This window comes from Protopterus annectens, chromosome 1.part1, assembly GCF_019279795.1.
Source record: "Protopterus annectens isolate FY-2018-M chromosome 1.part1, PAN1.0, whole genome shotgun sequence".
Classification (NCBI taxonomy): domain Eukaryota; kingdom Metazoa; phylum Chordata; order Ceratodontiformes; family Protopteridae; genus Protopterus; species Protopterus annectens.
In genome coordinates, this window is record NC_056726.1 from 736,525,954 (window position 1) to 736,544,652 (window position 18,699).

Genomic DNA, 18,699 nt, shown 5'->3' on the forward strand with positions numbered 1-18,699 from the left:
ATAGCCCACAGACTCATGTGTGCCCACTCTGTTCCAGAGTCTGGGGAGTCTCTGGGTCAGGAACCTATCCCTCCAGCATGTTTTGTTTATTGTGATGACAAGGTTTAGATCTCTGGAGCGTGTAGCTCTGAGGGATTGGGATTTCTTTAAGTGTAGCATGTCCAACAGCTCTGGGTTTGACATGGCCTTGTATGTTAAGCAGAGATCGACTCTGATTCATAGGTTAGTACTAGGCTAACTGCCCTTGCGAGCCATTTCAAGCCTAGCCAATTATCCCTTATGAGACTCAAACCCTGCACCTTGTGTTTGTAAGACAAACACCTTAACCATTAGGCCACCCTCCCAACCCAAGATTATATCACCCCAGATGGGACTCGAACCCACAATCCCTGGTTTTGGAGACCAATGCCTTATCCATTAGGCCACTGCGGCCAGATGCTACCTTGCAACTAACTGTGGCCAGAACTGCTATACACATTGTAACAAGCTACGGATTCAACAACATACCCCACGGTTACCAGACCTCATTTCTTGGTGTACTGGACAGTAGGGCTCAGACAGGTACTACTGATGTGAGACTGACACTACCCCACACTTAACTGGATAGCCACTCATGTACCGACACATTAGGCCAACGCTGTCCGGGATTCATAACCTCTACTCGGCTGGATCAACCCATACACACCACCTCCAAGACCAACAATATTCTTGACATGGACACTACCAGCATGTGACTGGTGTTCCACACCTGGGGTTATCCCCTCGTTGGTGGATTCTGAACATATGCTAATCACCCTTGTTATCCACATCCCGGAACCACACCCTTCATGGCATACACAATACAAGAGTACTACAATGCCTACTACAGATGTCTTATGACAGCAGTAGTTAACATCATGACACCCGTGCAGATGGACAATGCACATACAAACGCTGAAACATACCCCAGTGCTCTTCATTAGCACTTACACGACTGCATGGATCATGCTATTCCACACAGAGCCATGATGGTACCCACCAGATAATGGACGCCACTCTGGGGGTCCAGTTCCATGGACATAATTTACAACAACAGGTGGAGGCTGTTGCAAAGTGGAGTACAATCCCATGGGTGGGGTAGCTCACTGGTCAGCCTCAGTAGGGCTACCAGGATCCCTCATCACATACTCCAAAACTAGCTACATAAACATTACTGCAACACATTCCAGGGTGCACCACAAGGCATTATGGAGGTATGTCAGTAGTCAATGGCAATACCCACAGCTGCTCTGACATACAACAGTTACTCAGGAACATTACAGAACCAGGTGATATTGGCAACATGCTGGCGGATGGGTTCAATGCTAACATTACACCCTCTCACTCCCTACAGGGCCACAATCCATGCAGGAACATTGTGGTGTCCCTGCGGTCACACCTATACAGTACTAACCTGCACTCTATATGGCCTGGAACACTGGCCCCATGTGACCATCCAAGATCCCAGGCTGTGATTTACACAAACCTCTGAATGACATGTCTCCCCACTTGGCCGCCATATTCAGTAATAGCCTTGTATCACACATTGTGGCCCCTGAATGGCACACAGCAACAATTATCACACTCCACACAGGTGGTGCCACAATGCACGAGGGGGACTATTGCCCTATACACCTGACTGGACTGTTCTGCAAGGCTATGGGGCACATCATCATGGAAGTCATTCACAGAGACATTGGTGGGCTCCGATCCTTTGATGGCACTCAGGTTGGACTTGTTAGGGCCAGAGCATGGCTCCTATACCTGGTGGACTCCTTTGATACAGTTACCAGGGTAGTTGACAGTAAGGGGGTCCACACAGCCTACATTGTCCTCTCATTGCCTTTTAGCACTGTTCTACATTCTGGTATTGACAACATACACATCCACCTGCACATCGACCCCTATGTCTCAGGATGTTATGCAAAGTGGCTCACGGACAGGACACACACAATGAGGGTAGCATACCATAGTACCTACTGTATTTTGGTTACACTTGGCGTACCACAGTCCTCAGTCATAGGGCCCCTCATGTTCGGTATATGCTTCCCTGAGGTACAGGCTATCATAGAGGGACATTCCCTGCCTAGCTTTACAGACAACTGCATACAAAGCGCCATGATTGATCCACCAGCTGATAATGACTCCCTCCACAAGGGTGTCAGTGTGACGGATACCTGATATCAATATCATGGCCTCAAGCTGCATGACACAAGGTGCATGAACATCCCCTTTGCATTACACCATTCACCCACTGACTATCACATAAGTGGTAGTCACCTACATAGATGTCACATTGTACATGATCGTAGTACACACGTATGTCGCACTCACTCCTTTAATAACCATATTGCCACTGTGACGTGGATATCCTTCTACGTGGCCACACTTATCTGTACTGGGTTTGTAGCTGGAACATAGGCACCCATTGTACCTCTGAACTCCAGATGTATACACACATTCAAGGGTACAACACCCCATTTAGGGTGTACCTTACACAACAGCTGTAGCTTTACATACCACAACATTAACACACCATGACGTTTATTGAGCTCTGACAGTTGACGTATGTGGCAGAACAATGGACACCACGTCTGTACACATTTGCATACTACATACTCAGGGGTGACGTCCGCTGAACAGACAGGGCCCATGTCCACAACAATATTCATGGATATACTCCACATAAGCGACATAAGCAAAAGCCACTGTGAGCAAAATGCTCATGGATATGTGCACACATGCAACGATGAGTGGGATGTGCTTGAGGGTTACATACCCAAACCAGACACTCACCATGCTTTGGAACATGATTCCTATGTACATCACGCAGGGACACTCAGTAGCACTGTTCATGTGATACCTCACTTGGTGGATGGGAGACACATGTATGCCAGGGATCACTGCAGTGGCTGTACTGTGCAGAGGTGCAGGTAACACATGGCTCTGCTGTTCACAGACAGGACACTACCCTAGAGAGGTGCCACTGGTGTGAACACTGTAGTTGAGCTTACACATAGACTTGCCAGACTGCATAGTACCCCACTATGAACTTGTGAAGCTATTACATGTCCTTTGTGCATGGTTAATTGAGTAGCTCTTCCATTTAGATTAGCTATCATACTATTACAGTGTCCCGTGAATTCAAGCCATATGTATCCTGTTATTGTATATTGTACATGCCAATAGATGATACCTTTGGTATGCATGATATGCCTGTTATGCTGTGTAGAATATCTGACATATCTACCTACAATACTGTACATTATACATATTTTACATAGTATCCCATAATGCAAAGCATACTTACACAGCGGGACCACCTTAGACATGTCTTTGTTGTTATATGCCCATACACGTGCCTACTGTGACAGTATATCGACATAGACTATCCCCTGCTATGGCACGTACTTGTTGGACATACCTTACCAGTGACGGCTGGTGGTATGGAATTGTTCTGTTTAAAGCCCTCATGTAGCATCCCTTGTGGTGTCTGTGATGTTTGCCTTGTGGCCCACTGCAGGACACACAATTTCTACAAGCATTACTATGCTCAGCAAAACATCAGTACATAATACCTTTTCCCACTTTATGCATTGTGGACACTTTTAATTAATACAACACAGGCTATACATACACTAACATAATTAATACAAAACAGGCTATACATACACTTACACACCGAGTGTTCTACATACCTTGTTATCATTCCGGACTTTCGTGACTATCTCTCTTACACTGTTTAAACACTTCTATGGTATGAGTATACGGTTTGAATGTCTGGCAAGTCATCCTTATATACTTCGATACCTGTAACATGTGGTTTTCTGCCGCCAATTGGTGTTCCTAAGTGATTTATTACTTGCACATCAGCTGTGCAGCTACTCCATTCGCCAATTACACTTCAACAGTGGGGTATAATTGAATTCTCCACTTGGGCGTTGCCCATTTGCCCTACCTTCGGGAAGACGGCCTGTATTGTTGTGAGTAATTGCAACTGCTATGTGTAGAGACACAGATAGTTTAGATTCATGTCCTCCGTGGATTGTGTGTGATGGCTAGAGTATGTGGTTCTACATGTGAGTGTAACTGTCATCCCAACCGTCTGATAAGGGACTATTGCAAACAAAACCTGTAACATCGCCATTTGTTCCATTATACAATGGCTACGATTTCACATGGCGCCTTTAAATGTGTCTCTCACAAGGTATGTTAACGCTTCTGCAGATGTAATTGGCTGACTGGATGTTTGTGCTGTAATTACAGTCTGTATTGCTATAGTTTTGTGTGTAGGGGATGTAGGTGGGTGTATGTAGCATATACAGGTTTGTGGGGCTTGCATTTCTATATATTCCATATATGTGTGTGGGCTCCTTCCCTAATTAAAGAGCTATCAGTTAGTAGACTTTTGTTATGGGCATATACATTGGGCCGTTACTAATTGGTTTCTATATAGTATGCAGGTGAGGTTGATACTTCCATACCTCTGGAATTACAGCAATATGTAAAGTAATGTTACTAAATGACAGCTGTCCCGTGTATTTCTGTCCCAGATATTTGCAGTCATTGCAGTTGTGTTGGTAACTGAACCTCTTTGGCATGGGTTGCCACCTTTTCAAATGGCCATTGTGGGACACTTGCAGGACACACATCGGTGTTTACAGGCTGACACATACCCATGCTAAGTACACAGGATAGCACATACTTTTATCCTCAATACATACTTATTGTTGTAGGACTTTGGCTGCTTATCATATTGCATGTAACATTTACGTTTCTTACATACAGGCATAACTATTTAATGCAACGTTTACATAATATATGGGACATAATAATGTCCTACAATCTCGGACAGTTGCCCTTTGTAATGTCTTATGTCAGGACACAACTGCCCAGGGAGGGGCTGTCCCTCCTAATGTGGGACAGGTGGTAACCGTATGCCTACGGCTAGCTATAACAAAACCTACCGTAATGATCTACCTCCGAGTTGGTACTGACAGACACACGATGCAGACACACACACACACATTACAGTCACACGAAAACACACACGGCACCCTCAATGCACACATACACAGACTACGGCAATCACAAACACAGTTGAACACAGTACCTATGTGGACCACAACACCGGCAGCGGTAACTAAATGTCCCTTTATATCGTGATAATATTACTTGCGGTTCTAGGTTTCCAGTACTGTGTTCTTTAGGTCTTTCAGCCTCGTGGTTATGCGTGTCGGTATGTGACACATTCCATAGTTGGCAGTATCCTATTTATTTGTACCTCCAAGGTTTTATGAATGTCGTTGACCTATCTATATATTTGCAGATATCGGTGAATCCATATATATCAACATATATCTCTCTATCACCCTTTCTATCTGAATTATATATATCTAAATATATATATATATATATATATATATATATATATATATATATATATATATATATATATATATATATATATATATATATATATATATATATATTTATATATATATATATATATATATATATATATATATATATATATATATATATATATATATCTCTGACAGAGAAAGTGACAGGCAAAATACACCTTTCATTGTGTACTTGTCAGTGTATACTGTTTCCTGGACTCCGCACGTTTGTGTCTGAACCTGTCACATTACACACCTGCCATAGGTACATCTTGGCTACCATAGTGTTAGGTGATTGTATACATGATTGCGTCTTCTACTCCTGGCAGTGGTCGTTTTACCCTTCAGAGCAGGCGCTATTAGTACAGGGGTGAATAACGCTGGTTTCACCTGTTTTGGACATCATTGATCATGATCTGCGCGATATTCAGAGAAGCTTAGCCCTGTTTCACACATATCTGTATAGTCATATTTAAACGACGCTTACCAGCACTGGGCAACGCATATTCCCGCTAACGTGTGCTAAACATGATCTGATGACCTGCATCCGACATGCATTATTCATGCCTTCGGGATTACGTTACATCCCTTGCAGGTCGTGGCACTGGGAACATGCACGACAGTCACTGCATTTACCACTTGGCCATCTGGAATTTGTACACGTGTTATGGCATTTTGTATGTGGAGTATACTACTGCTGTTACTCCACACTGCACTCACATGGGTAACTCATTTAGTTTACATATGGATGAGTCCATTTAATGGTATGTCCATGTGATGTTTACTGGATGTGCTCCAGCATTGGGTATGTATATCACAGTGAGCCACACACGATAATGTGCTACACCTTCAAACGACCATTGCTGGAGCATGCTGGGGTGACGAATACCTGTCATTGGTACACCCCATGCCTTGACACAACATCCATGATTACATTATGTGGAGCCCCTCATTAACACAGCAGGGAATCCATGCAGAGTATGTGGAGAACAGTGTTTACACACATGTGATCCCATAATTGCCTCTGCTTTACTGAGAGACAGTTGGTTACTCGATGTTGTGGCAACAGCAGACACTGTTTGCCTCATTTGGTGTATGGCCTCTGACAATCGGGCATGTACCTACCAATGTACCTAGGAACCTATACACACAGCACTGACATATGCTGATAGGCGCATGTACTGTTCAGGTGTTGACATTCCTTGTTCCAATAGCTGTTGTGTGTACAATGTTTGAGGGCTGCCTATGTAGGATTCAAACAGTAGGCCACCTATACATTACAATTTACAGGTGGTCATGTGTGTGTGTACCATCCATTTTACTGTGTGTGCAGGTGGAGAGGTGCGTCAGTCCGTAGGGGCCTACACTCTCAGAGTATGTGTTATACGTTCCCTCTTTGCCAAGGCGTAGGCATATTGGGCACACCTCCATCTGCCTACTAGGGCTGGCACAGGGTGTTCATGGTCTGAATCCCTCTGTGCCTGTGATGGCCTTGGCAATTGCAGTGGGCTATGAGGGCCTTCACTATTTTGTCCCTGCTGCAGCTGTTTCTGCAGGAACATATTATGTAGCATGGCACATACTATGAAGATGTGGGCACACATGCCTGGAGAGTACTGCAAGGCTCCACCAGATGTGTCCAAGCAATGGAACCATGATTTCAGCATCCTGAGCACACGCTCTATGATGATTCTGGTTTGTGCGTGTGCCTCATTATGGTGTTCTTGCATGGGTGTGTGTGCATTTCTGATGGGAGTCATCATCCATGGCTCCAGTGCATAGCCAGCATCCCCCACAAGGTGGCCATGTGGGATGTCCCCCCTGACAAATACCTGATACAGCTGTGAGGCATGCCAGATATGGGGGTCATGGTAGCTTCCAGGGCTGCCAGCACACAAATCCATGATAATGCCCTGGGCATTGCACATGACCTGGCAGTTGATGGAGTGGAATCCCTTGTGGTTTATGTAGTGCCTACCATGCTCACTGGGTGGTGACTTGATATGTATGTGCGTGCAGTCTATCGCACCCAGTACCTCCGGGTAGTGTGCCACATGGTGGAAGTGACGCATATTGCTGGCCAACTCCTCCTGAGTTCGAAGGAAGTATATATGCTCATTGGCATGTGGTAACATGGCATCCAGGAACTGGTGTAGTACCCTGGATGCTGATGCCTGTGAGATCCCCATTATATCTCCAGCTGGCCTTTGAAAGGTACCTGTGGCTAGTATTCACAAGCTTAAACATACCTTCGTGTCCACTGTGATGGGTTCCCCTCTGTTGTTTCTGGTTCTCAGGCATGGCCAGCACAGCTCAACTATTTGCTGTAAGATGTCCCTGTCCACCCTGTAACACTCTACTATCTCCAGATCATGTAGCCCCTGGTAGGTTACCCTTGGTTTGAACACTCTTCTCCTCCTCCGGGGCCTGCGGTGGTCGTCAGCATCATCCTCCACAACACTGTCAGTCTCTAACACATGGTGATGAATCACAGCTATGGCAGCTCCCAACATGTGCATTCTAAAAGTTCCCCGTGTGTTTACACCTATGGTGCAGTGTTTGGGAATACACAGGTGTGTGTAGGGTGCTTTCACACTTTATACTATTGTGCTGTGAACACCGATGATGTCATAGGGTGTGTATGTACGATCATAGCTACAGGGTATCTTATGTGTTTTACTACAGGAACTACTATTGTGGTGCCTTTGGTGTTGAATTACATTTGGCTGCAGTGGATTACCTCTTGCCCTTCCCTTTACATTTCTTCACGTTTCACCTACCATTTTCTGGCATGCATCCAGCAGCCTGCTTTCATTTGCACTTTCCTAGACCTGACTTATCTTGCGTAATGTGTTCTATTGCCGGTCTACTGTAGGTTTGCTTTGCTCTGCTATGACAGTTCTCCTTTCTTTGCAATCCGACCCCTCCCCTATCCTGTTTTGCAGGTTTCTGCGAGCAGACTTGTCAGCTGCCGTCAATTGCCCGCTGTGAGTTAATAGGTGTTAATTGCTCAGTTGTACTCCAATTACCCTACTGTGGCATTTCCTTCTTTTCTTCCCCTGACCTTCCTGTTTGTGCTATGGTTCGCGGTGTGTGCATCTGCTTACCGGGTTTCGGGCATGTCATCCCCGTACACATGCGTTTTCAGGCACCATATGTGCTCTCAGCTAAACGATTCTATACCTACCTCCCCACCCCTGTCCTGCAGCTTTGCTTAGCAACGGCCAGGCCAGATTTGCATTGCTCCAATGTGTTTACAGCTACAGTGGCACACCCCACTGCTGATGTCATGTATACCTCTGAGCCACTCCTCGGTGTTATAGTGCTGTGCCGTATGGTACATCTTTAATCCGGCGGGACATTTGCGATTCAGTATTACCTGCCTCATTTGCATGGCATTGACTACTAATTCATAGTTACCGCGCCAAACACTGTCACAGACCCTTAGTAACCCTTGCAGCTTGGTTGTGGTGTACCATGCATACCATTGCGTATTATGGTGAAATCCTGATTTGTATTACATTGCAATTTTATGACATTTGTATATATTTTCTTTGTGTTCCAGTTTGCGCACACATGCCCTGCGGTTGTACTTTGCGTTACTGTGGACATGACATTAAATGTTGTTTTTTAGGTGTTGTGCATCTTTTCTTATGCCATTGGCTGTGTATTTAGCCATTTGCATATGTTAACTTTGTAATACATGAGTCTGGTCTGCTTCCATAGCTCCGATGTTCTGTTTGGGAAAATGTAAACCGTGTTTTTTGGTTTACATTTCCGTGGGCTTATGCTACGCCTGCACCACTTCATGAATTGCTATGTACTTTCATTTGCATGATGCGGCACTGCGCATGGGGTGATTAGCATACCTAAGCCAAGGGCTGCGCAGTTCTGGCATACGCCGGTAGTGCACTTGGAATTGGATCATACCTGAATCGCTCGATGGCCATATTTGGCATTATACGTCTACGCTAGCTTCATGAATCCTGGGGTACTTTTTTTTTTACTTATCCATGCAGACTGATACTTTTATTTTCTACCAAACTATGGTTTTCTGACTAGGAGAATCCATCTGGTCCACCAGCTTTCCTCTGCTTCAGATTGTATGTGGCTTCCATTTTCTAATCCCTTGTGATGTCTGCATTCAGCTTGACTCTTTTTTATCTTCAAATACATACCCTCTACGTTTTTTCCTCAGTTTCATTCTTTGACTTCTGTCTTTCCTGTTGTTTATAAATCTTTCTTTATTATTCCTTAAATTTTACCCTTATTAGTAATCCTTTTGTAAGGTTTCTTCAGCTTCTCCACTTATCCTCTGTACCCCCCCTCCACTCTGCCTGCTTCATCTTGCATTTCCTGGCAAGTTGTCTCCCCTTGTGCTTCACCTGCTATCTACCAGTTGTCCCACAGGTACCATTGTTGAATGTTTTTGCTAATTAATAATTTGCTCTACAGTGCCATTCTTATTGCTATTTTGCTGAAATGTAGTACTTTTGTTTTAATTTAATTTTTTCCAACTTCTTTCTGTACCACAACTCACTCTCTCTCCCCAGCTCCTCAGTCACCCTCCATATTTCTTTTCCTTCTTCTCTGCTCATCAGATTTCCCCTGACAGTGATCCTGATCCTGTTCCACCAGTGTCCTTCCACTTTATCCCTCTCCTCCATTTGTCCTGTATTGAAACCTCTATTACTCTTTGCAGTGTTTCTTTCTCCATTATCTCCTTCCATTTATAACTAACTCACCTCCACCCCCTTCTTGTCATTTTCTATTCCTGCACACTTAACATAAACTGATATGCATTACTCCTGTATTTGGATTTGTTCCACTAAGAGCCAGAAAGTGATACATTACATGGGGCAGCAGAGTTCCTGAAGATGTGTCAGTCAGAGTTTGAGAAGGGAATGACTACTGGAGATTTAAAGGGTATTTAATGAAAGAATTAAAAGGTAATGTAGGTGGATTCACATTTACTAGGAATAAATGGCATCAAGCAAGTACATCAGATACACTTCTAGCAACAAAGGCATGTCTGGTTCATCCAGTACCCTGGGCTGGTACTATGAACAAGTGCCGCAAGCTGTAAGCTCTTCAAATAAAGAGCCTAAATAAATAAATAAAAATAAATAAATAAACTAAAAATCACTTTAATGTAATAAGCCAATCACAGCAATTGACTTATTACAGTTAGATCTATGTCCCACCCCTTGCTGTTCCATTACAGTGCAAAAAAGAAACAAAGAAAAAAAAAAAACAGACATGCCTTCTACTGGCACTCCAACCAGGTAGCCAGAAGAATTACAGGCCTTTCTCCTTTCCCAGCCATTCAGGTCCCATTTCTGTGCTCTGCCCCCATCCTTCCTTCAACTTATTTTATTTAAAAAAGTCTTCTTTTAAACTGTAGCAACAGTCGCTATACTTTATACTCTGCCTGTACAGAGCACTATGGAGGTCATTTTTTTAAAGAAATCTTTTTAAATTGTAGCAAACTGCGTGCTACACATGTAGCAAACATCAGTTACCATTTATACCCTGCCTGAATGGATCTCTACAGTGCTCAGATTTTAGTTAAAGAAAAAAACAAGAAACTGTAGCAAACTACTTGCTAGAATGTAGCAAGTGGCTGTTGCAGTTTAGACTACAGACATAGTGTTACATTTAAATTTGACCACAAATGCAATACCAGCCTTTAAAAGCTGGCATTGTATTAAAGAGAGACCACAGTTAGCTGATCATGCTCCAACACTTTTTGCCCAAAGCTGTTGCTCATCTCGCCACACCCTAGCTAAGCTGCTGGTTAATGAACTGATAGACTTTAAGAGAACTAATAGAGATGAAATGTCTGAAAACAGGTATTTCTGACCAATGCTGAAAGCTTAATGGAATTAGAAGGAACAGAGTATAGGCCTTGGAAGTGAAATCTAAGACATTGAAAAGAGACCATACATATAAAATGGATGAAGAGTATGGTGCTGAAATTATGGTAGTTAAGTGGGGCAGGAAATGTTGGAATAGGTCTGGAAGAATTGGTTGGAATTACAGCAACTTGGAGAGGAAGACTTATGTAGAAGATGGGGGGATTCGGAAAAAAATATGAAAATGTTGGTAAAGGGTTTAGAAAATAGATGGTAGATGGTGCAGGAAAAGCAAAAGCCTTGAGACAACATAGATTAGGACACCACAGAGGAAGACAGGAATTATCAAATTATCAAGAATTTATGGGCAGAAGAAGGTTTGTGCCTATGGTATCAAATATTGTATAGGAAATCTCAAAAGAACCAATATAAAAATCAGAGAGATTGTTGTGCACATTATCTGGACTTATATATGCCTTGGTGGATATGGGTGGCAAAGAGTTTGATGAGTGGTGTGAAGAGACTTTGACAGCTGAAAGTAAATGAACAGTAATGGGTCTTTTGGAAAACAGGAGGTCATTGATTATATTAGACATCTAACAGGGGGTAAGGCAGACATTCTTGGTGGATATCCAGTTGATTGTAATTGGACAGTACGTCTAGATATAGATGGTGTATTGACTATGGTATTTAACAAGGTTTTGGACTGTGCTGAATGGTGGAGGCTAAAGTTATGAACTCATGAAAACAAAGGGGACAAATTGTATATTCATATTTATAGACCTGTTTCCTCATGTAATGCTGATGTCATTCAGCCCAACTTAAATGTCAATGAATAGGCTAGCATTGTTAAAGGTCTCTCTTCAATCAATCATTAGAAACTTTAAATAATTTATAGGTTTGGAGGCAAGAAGGGGCAAGACTAAACAAGGACTGCATGATGGAAGGTTTTTAATATTTGTAAAAATAGCAGGTTACAATGGTTGGTTAAACATAACTGAGGTGTTTTATGTTCAACCTTGGATGCATTCTTATAAATGATAGATTAACTGAGAGGGTGTGCCTTTGTTTTGCAACTCATCTGAGATGTCCATTTTCTCCAGTATTTTTTTTTTTGTGCGACAGAATCTGTGGTACAAAGGATATAGGCTTTACTGGGGGGAATGCAGAATAGAGGTAGCTAGTTAGTGTACTCTTCATTTTAGCAGATGAGTGCATGATTTTATTACAGGATGTGTGCAAGCAATTACTGCAAATTTTATAACTCTATCACAATTTGATAAAGCATCAGGTCAACTTTTTCAGTCTGAGGTGTCAGAGTATTAAGAATTGGTGGCAGTGGAGTTGATTCCATAGATCTGATGGAAGTTTAGGATGGGGTAAAGTATCATGGTCTTCAAGTATTTGATAATGTTTGACAGCTTAGGGATAGAAGCTGAAGTAATTTATTGCTCAGGGCAGAAAAGATGTTTAATCAAAGGTGGGGAAGATCAATACATTGAGAGCATGGACTGACTTGGTCCACACATTATATATTTAGGTAGGCATGGACAGATTCAATCCCAAGAAACAATACTTGTTATTATTCAAAAACAAGTATAATAAGTACATTTGAAAGAGAACAAGGAGTCACTTTGCTAAAGGCAGAGTGAGAACTGGAAGGGAAGTGGGGAAATGGAAATTCTCTAATTTTAGAAGCTATATAATGGTTATTGATCTGGAGATAATATTGAACAGATAAGGAACACAAAGGTTTAGAATACATCTGTTGTGAAGGGATTTAAGAGACAGCACTGATAGATTTTTGCTGCGATTGAGGATATGATTAAGGTTATACAGAATTATGTAGGTATGAAATAGGGTTTGATTAGGAAAATGACATGACTTTGTGATCTCTCTGGACAGATTGGCTAGGCAGGCTTGGTGGGATAATCTCTAGGTTTCAGTGTGAAAGTGTTAAACTGGTGGCTCAAGTAGGGATGAAGGAAGGGAAATCAATATGGAAACTTTTTGAGAAACTATTTGTTGACTAAGGGGTACCAAAATGTGACTAGTTATTCTACATTTCATTAAGGGTTGAATTTGAGAAATGCATTAAGATTGCCACAATATGTTAGTAAATCAGAATAATTCATGAAAGCAGACAGGTTGGCCAGAAGTGTAAAAAAAAGAAAGAAAAAGAAAGAGAGAAAGAAAGAAAGAGAAAGTAAGAAAGAAAAAGACAGCTTTTATCTGGTTTTGTATGGATTGCTGGGAAAACTTGCTATAAGGGTGTTCAGTAAGTTGAGACATAGTTGGTCAAAGGAAGGGGGTTCAATGGAGGGGAAGGTGGGTTCTGGAGAGAAGTTTATAAGATGGCTAAGACTCTTAGTGAGATAGACCCTAAAGGAGTTAATGGAGGCTTTGCACAGATGGTATAAGATACCTGCCAGAATAGTGAGGTAAGATGCCTGATTATTGGAGATCTAAAGTGGCTAATGTGAATCAGCTCCAGATGTGGTGAGAGTATAAAGATGTATGAAGGTTATGTGAATAGGCAAGGGAAATTTGAAAAATTGTGTATGAGAAATGTTAACCAGATATGTTGGAATTTTGCTTATTTGGGGTTAATTTGAAGAACCATTGCTGGAATTGGAAGGAAGGGGAGAGAGCCAGATATCTGAAGAGCAAGCTAGCATATTAGTTGATACACAGGATATGGTAAGGTTGTGGCTAGAAACAGTCTGTGGGGGTAGTGGGACCTATCCAAATAAAATTTTCAAATATTAACAGAAAGGTGAGGGGATGGCAGGCCTAAGAAGGCATACTTAATGGTTAGATGGTAAGGATGAACAACTGGCAATTCTTTTTTTAAGGAATAGAATGTCATATATTGGTAAATCTGAGGACAGGTAGATGCTTTTATCTCAGCTATTTTATTTAAGTGTGTCATCTGATTATTATATAGCATATTGATAATTAAGGGGGTTGTTTTGTTACTATACCTACTGGAGTTTGCTAGGTTAGTTTTTGTTGTATTAGTTTGGGCCTTATACTGCCTTGCACTATGTATTTGTGTTTTTTTCATATATTGTTATTATAAGTTAAAGTTTTTGATAAAATAATAACTTGATACTTGGCATATCAAAATCAGATGCTGAAGAGTCAGAATTTTATTATTTTGTTACTATATCAATTGAAGTCTGTTATGTGAGTTTTTTTGTATTATTATGTGTCTGATATTGGCATGAGCTATGTATTTCTGTTTATATATATATATATATATATATATATATATATATATATATATATATTGCCATTATATGTGGAAGTTTCTGATCAAAAACATAATAATAATAGTAGCTTAATACCTGGCATAGTCAAAGTTTTATATTCTAACATAACTTGGTATCCATTTCATTGATTGAAATATATCTCCCCTTGATATAAACTGGATGTGATGCCCCAGCACTGGCCCAGTAATCAAGAAGCCTCAATCCTCACCACTAGCACCAGTGTGGGAATTACATACTGGGAGGAAAACAAGTACACACATAGTAAGGTGCAATTTCCCTTAAGAGCACACAGAGACCACAGTCAGTCTGTTGCTGGTTTCTCCCTCCTTCTCCAGCTCCCCAATAAGACTTCCCACTGGCACAGCTCTAGAGTTGAGATTTCAGGTGATTGACCAAGCCAAGACCTCCAGCACCCTCTCTGTCCAACCAGTGCTTTGTGTCCCTGCCCAAGTAACTGACACACACACTCTTTGAAATTTGATTCACACACACACACACACACACACACACACACACACACACACACACACACACACACACACACACACACGCACACACCTGGGAAAGGCTGGTACAGGTTTACTAGCTATGCCCCCTTCTGCCCAGACTATAAGGTCGTTTTCCCCTGCCACCAGCCACCAGCCACTCCTGATCAGCTACTTTAAGGCCCTTAACAAAGGGTGTCCAATCTTACTGTGTAATGTTACTATTAATCCAAATGGTAGTTTGACCAAGAGCAAGGCTATTAGAAGTGGCCTGCACTGTCACCAAATAGATATGCAAGTACTTTCAGAGCTTAAATATCTCTAGACAGACCAGCCACAATTGAAAGGTTTAAATATATTTATAAATAAATAAAAATGGACAATAAGGTACTCCTTAAATAATCACAGTTACATCAGAGTTCAAAATCACAGAAAATATTTAAAACAACATTGCAGGACAGTCTTAAATATATAAATAAAACATCTAAGCTATACTTCATTATATTCCTGTCTGTATCTAAAAGAAATTACTTCACCTTAGTTAACTTATTTACAAAGAAAAGCAAGGCAGATGTGGTGAGTGGGTTTTCCAGCTGATGTTGTCAGGTCAAAGACAAATATAGAATGCTCAGTCACTCTCTGAGAGAGCTCTTAAATTAATATTTCAAATATTACTGCTGTGGTAGCTGGCAGCATGACATCACTTCTTGTCATCTGACTATCAGTTCCCAGGGTCACAACCACTGATTTTAGCAACTTCCTGTGAAAATACATAGACCTTAGATCTTTTGGCAAATGGTGGAAGTTGTAAAATAATTTACATTCCTCCACATTTAAAGACAATACAAAAAACTACTAGTTCTAGGCATTATGTCTCCTGTTGCACTGAAACTGAAATATAACATCTCTTTTATAATGTGGTTATAAAGTAATTTAAGTTTTCGGCTATTCGTCTGAAGTTAACTTCTCATGTTTCAGTCCCCATTGTTAGAATACATACACATCTAAATAGTTACAATAGCGTATATACATTTCTAGTCAATATTTTACAAAATATCTCTTCTGCACACATCTGTACAATATGACATACAGTTCTAACACAGTTGTAGCACACGTAATTGCATCATGCTGATATTCACAAATGACACACGACCACTTACAAAATTCCAGATAGCTGGGCTGGCACTATCCCCTTTCATGACATTTCTATATAAATCATATTAATATTCACAAATGACATATAATTATTTACAAAATTCCAGCTAGCTGGGCTGGCAGTATTTTCCATTGTCACACTAGGTTCTACCTAGAACAAACTATTTGAAATCACAAGCCTCAAGATTTACTATTCCTCCCTGCAGGACTAGCTTACTCCTGCACGGAGGTGGCTGTTTAGGAGCAGGACGGCAGTGTGCCATGCATAGTAATGAGGCACACTGCCTGAGCTCCTAACCTTACACGGAGCGTGTAAGAGTGCAGGAGGCGTCTCTGAGAGCAGAGCTCTCAGAATATACATGCCCCCACAATGAAGAAAAGCAGAAAGGGGTAAGAAATGAGTGAGACCACTCATTGGTGTCTGCGTATCACCACCAACAGTCCCCCTTGTGTACAACAGCAAAAGTATACAGAAATAAAATGAACAAACCCTTTATTTTTTAAAAAATCCGATTAAAGCTAACCGTAGGTGCACCGGTGTGCCCATCGTTTAGCTAAGGTTAATGTAGCTTGAATGGCTGAAGAGGATAACAAGGCAGCTATATGCAAATGAAGCAACATAGCAATAGTGTAGTGGGCAGAGCATTCATCTTACAAGCAGGCATTCCCGATTCAAGTCCCACTGCAGCACATTCCATTTTCCATGGCAAAGAACGTTATAACTAATATTTATCTTGCATAATCCACTAAATTACATATATTTATGAACTGGAGTACTGCAGTAAATGCACATGTGATATGTTAGTATCATAGTGAGTAAAGCACTAGTAAGCAGATTTAAGCACCAATAAGCAGTATTAAGCATATTTAAGTACTAGTAAGTGAGCTTAAGCCCATTTGCATGGGGGTAAGCAATGCACATACAGGTTAAGCAATTCTAAAGCTAACTCTCTGTAAGCAGATGTAACCGGAGGTTAGCAGTGCTTACCATCGTGCAAACCGGCTTACAAATGCTCAAAAGTGCCTTAATCAGTCTGTATCCAATGGCCCTTGTTCTGCCCATCAACAAAATAAATAGCCATGCAGGTTTTGAATCCAGGACCCTATACACCATAGTCACAGTTGTTAACCACCGATCCATCACAGAAGTACAGATGAATAAGGTATCAGCAGACAAGTCTTCAAAATAGTAAAACCAAACTGAACCTGTGGAAGGAATCAGTAGACAGACATATGTGACTTAACCCACTACATAACATAAATATGTGAACTGGAGTATATCAGTAAGCCCAAAAGTCAGGTGTAATTGTAATAGAGTGTTGAAGTCCCAAAAAAAACACAAGAACCCCATACAGTGTATGTACTCATGAATCATGGATACCAGGCATACATATAAGGTGTAATGAATAATAAATCAATGCTAAAATAGAACTATAATGCAAAGTCTAATGTAAGCAATGTTAAGCATTGCACAGGCCAACTTAGGAGGTATAAGCAATATGTAGGCCAGCTAACTCACTGTGCTCAGTGTTATACCGCTTTAAACAATGCCAACCCTAGGTAAGCAGGTTTACCCATAGCCTAGCCTTTTCAAAACTGGCCAATCATGGAAAAGTGCGGGAAATCAGCCCTACTTAAACCCAATCAGCAGGAATAAATCTCATAACTGGTTGTAGCTTCCCCTTGCAGGCAACATGTCAGGAAGGGGGGAAGGTGTGCATTTTCGGGTGCAGCACTGGTGCATCCAGGAGTCCAGAGTCACAGCAGGACTCCTTGTCAAAGATCATGATCAGAGACTGCTGCAGGGCCAGTACCAGAGCTCCCAGTATAAGGCAGAGGCCTAAGACCATCTCACCCATGATCTCACCAGTGCCACTGGCATACCCCGAACTGGTGAGCAGGTCAGGTATCACTATGCTGACCTGAAGTGGTATAAGGGGACCTCTTGGAGCAGTGGATCCAAGAGGCTAGAGTGGCAGGGAATGTTCCAGTTGTGTGTAAGTATCACACCACTATGTGTGTAATAATTGCCAGCTCAGGTATATCATGAATAGCTATGGCTAAATATTTCTCTTATGTCCCCCACAGCTGCAATGGAGGAGGCCGTGAACCAGGAGGCCCACGTCAGTCGCCTGGCGAGGTTGCGATGTGAGGCAGGTCAATAATACTCATGCATTTACTGTCATAAGAAATAAAATTAAAAGTAGTAGTAAATTAATTGCCTGTATAAAACCTATATTGTGCAAGGCAAGTACTGCATACACTACAGAATATGGCAGGAAGAGTCTCATATTGTTTCTATGTAAATAAAAGTGTAATAGCCTGACACTAAAGGTTTAACTGCTGGACTGCATGTGTATACTCTGGTATAATATGGTAATGTAGATTCACAATCATGTAATAGTACTGTTCTATTAAGCACTGTTACCCACACCGTACACCATAAATTGAATGTGTAGGAATGCCTGTATATGACAGGTGTAATCCCCAGAGGCCATTTAGTACA

General features: G+C 41.6%; 1 non-coding gene across 1 annotated transcript; it reads right to left on the reverse strand.

The window, feature by feature from the left end:
- Positions 1-359: 359 nt before the first annotated feature.
- On the reverse strand, positions 360-432 carry TRNAW-CCA. Its single transcript has one exon. It is a non-coding gene; the product is annotated as a tRNA-Trp (tRNA).
- Positions 433-18,699: the final 18,267 nt, after the last annotated feature.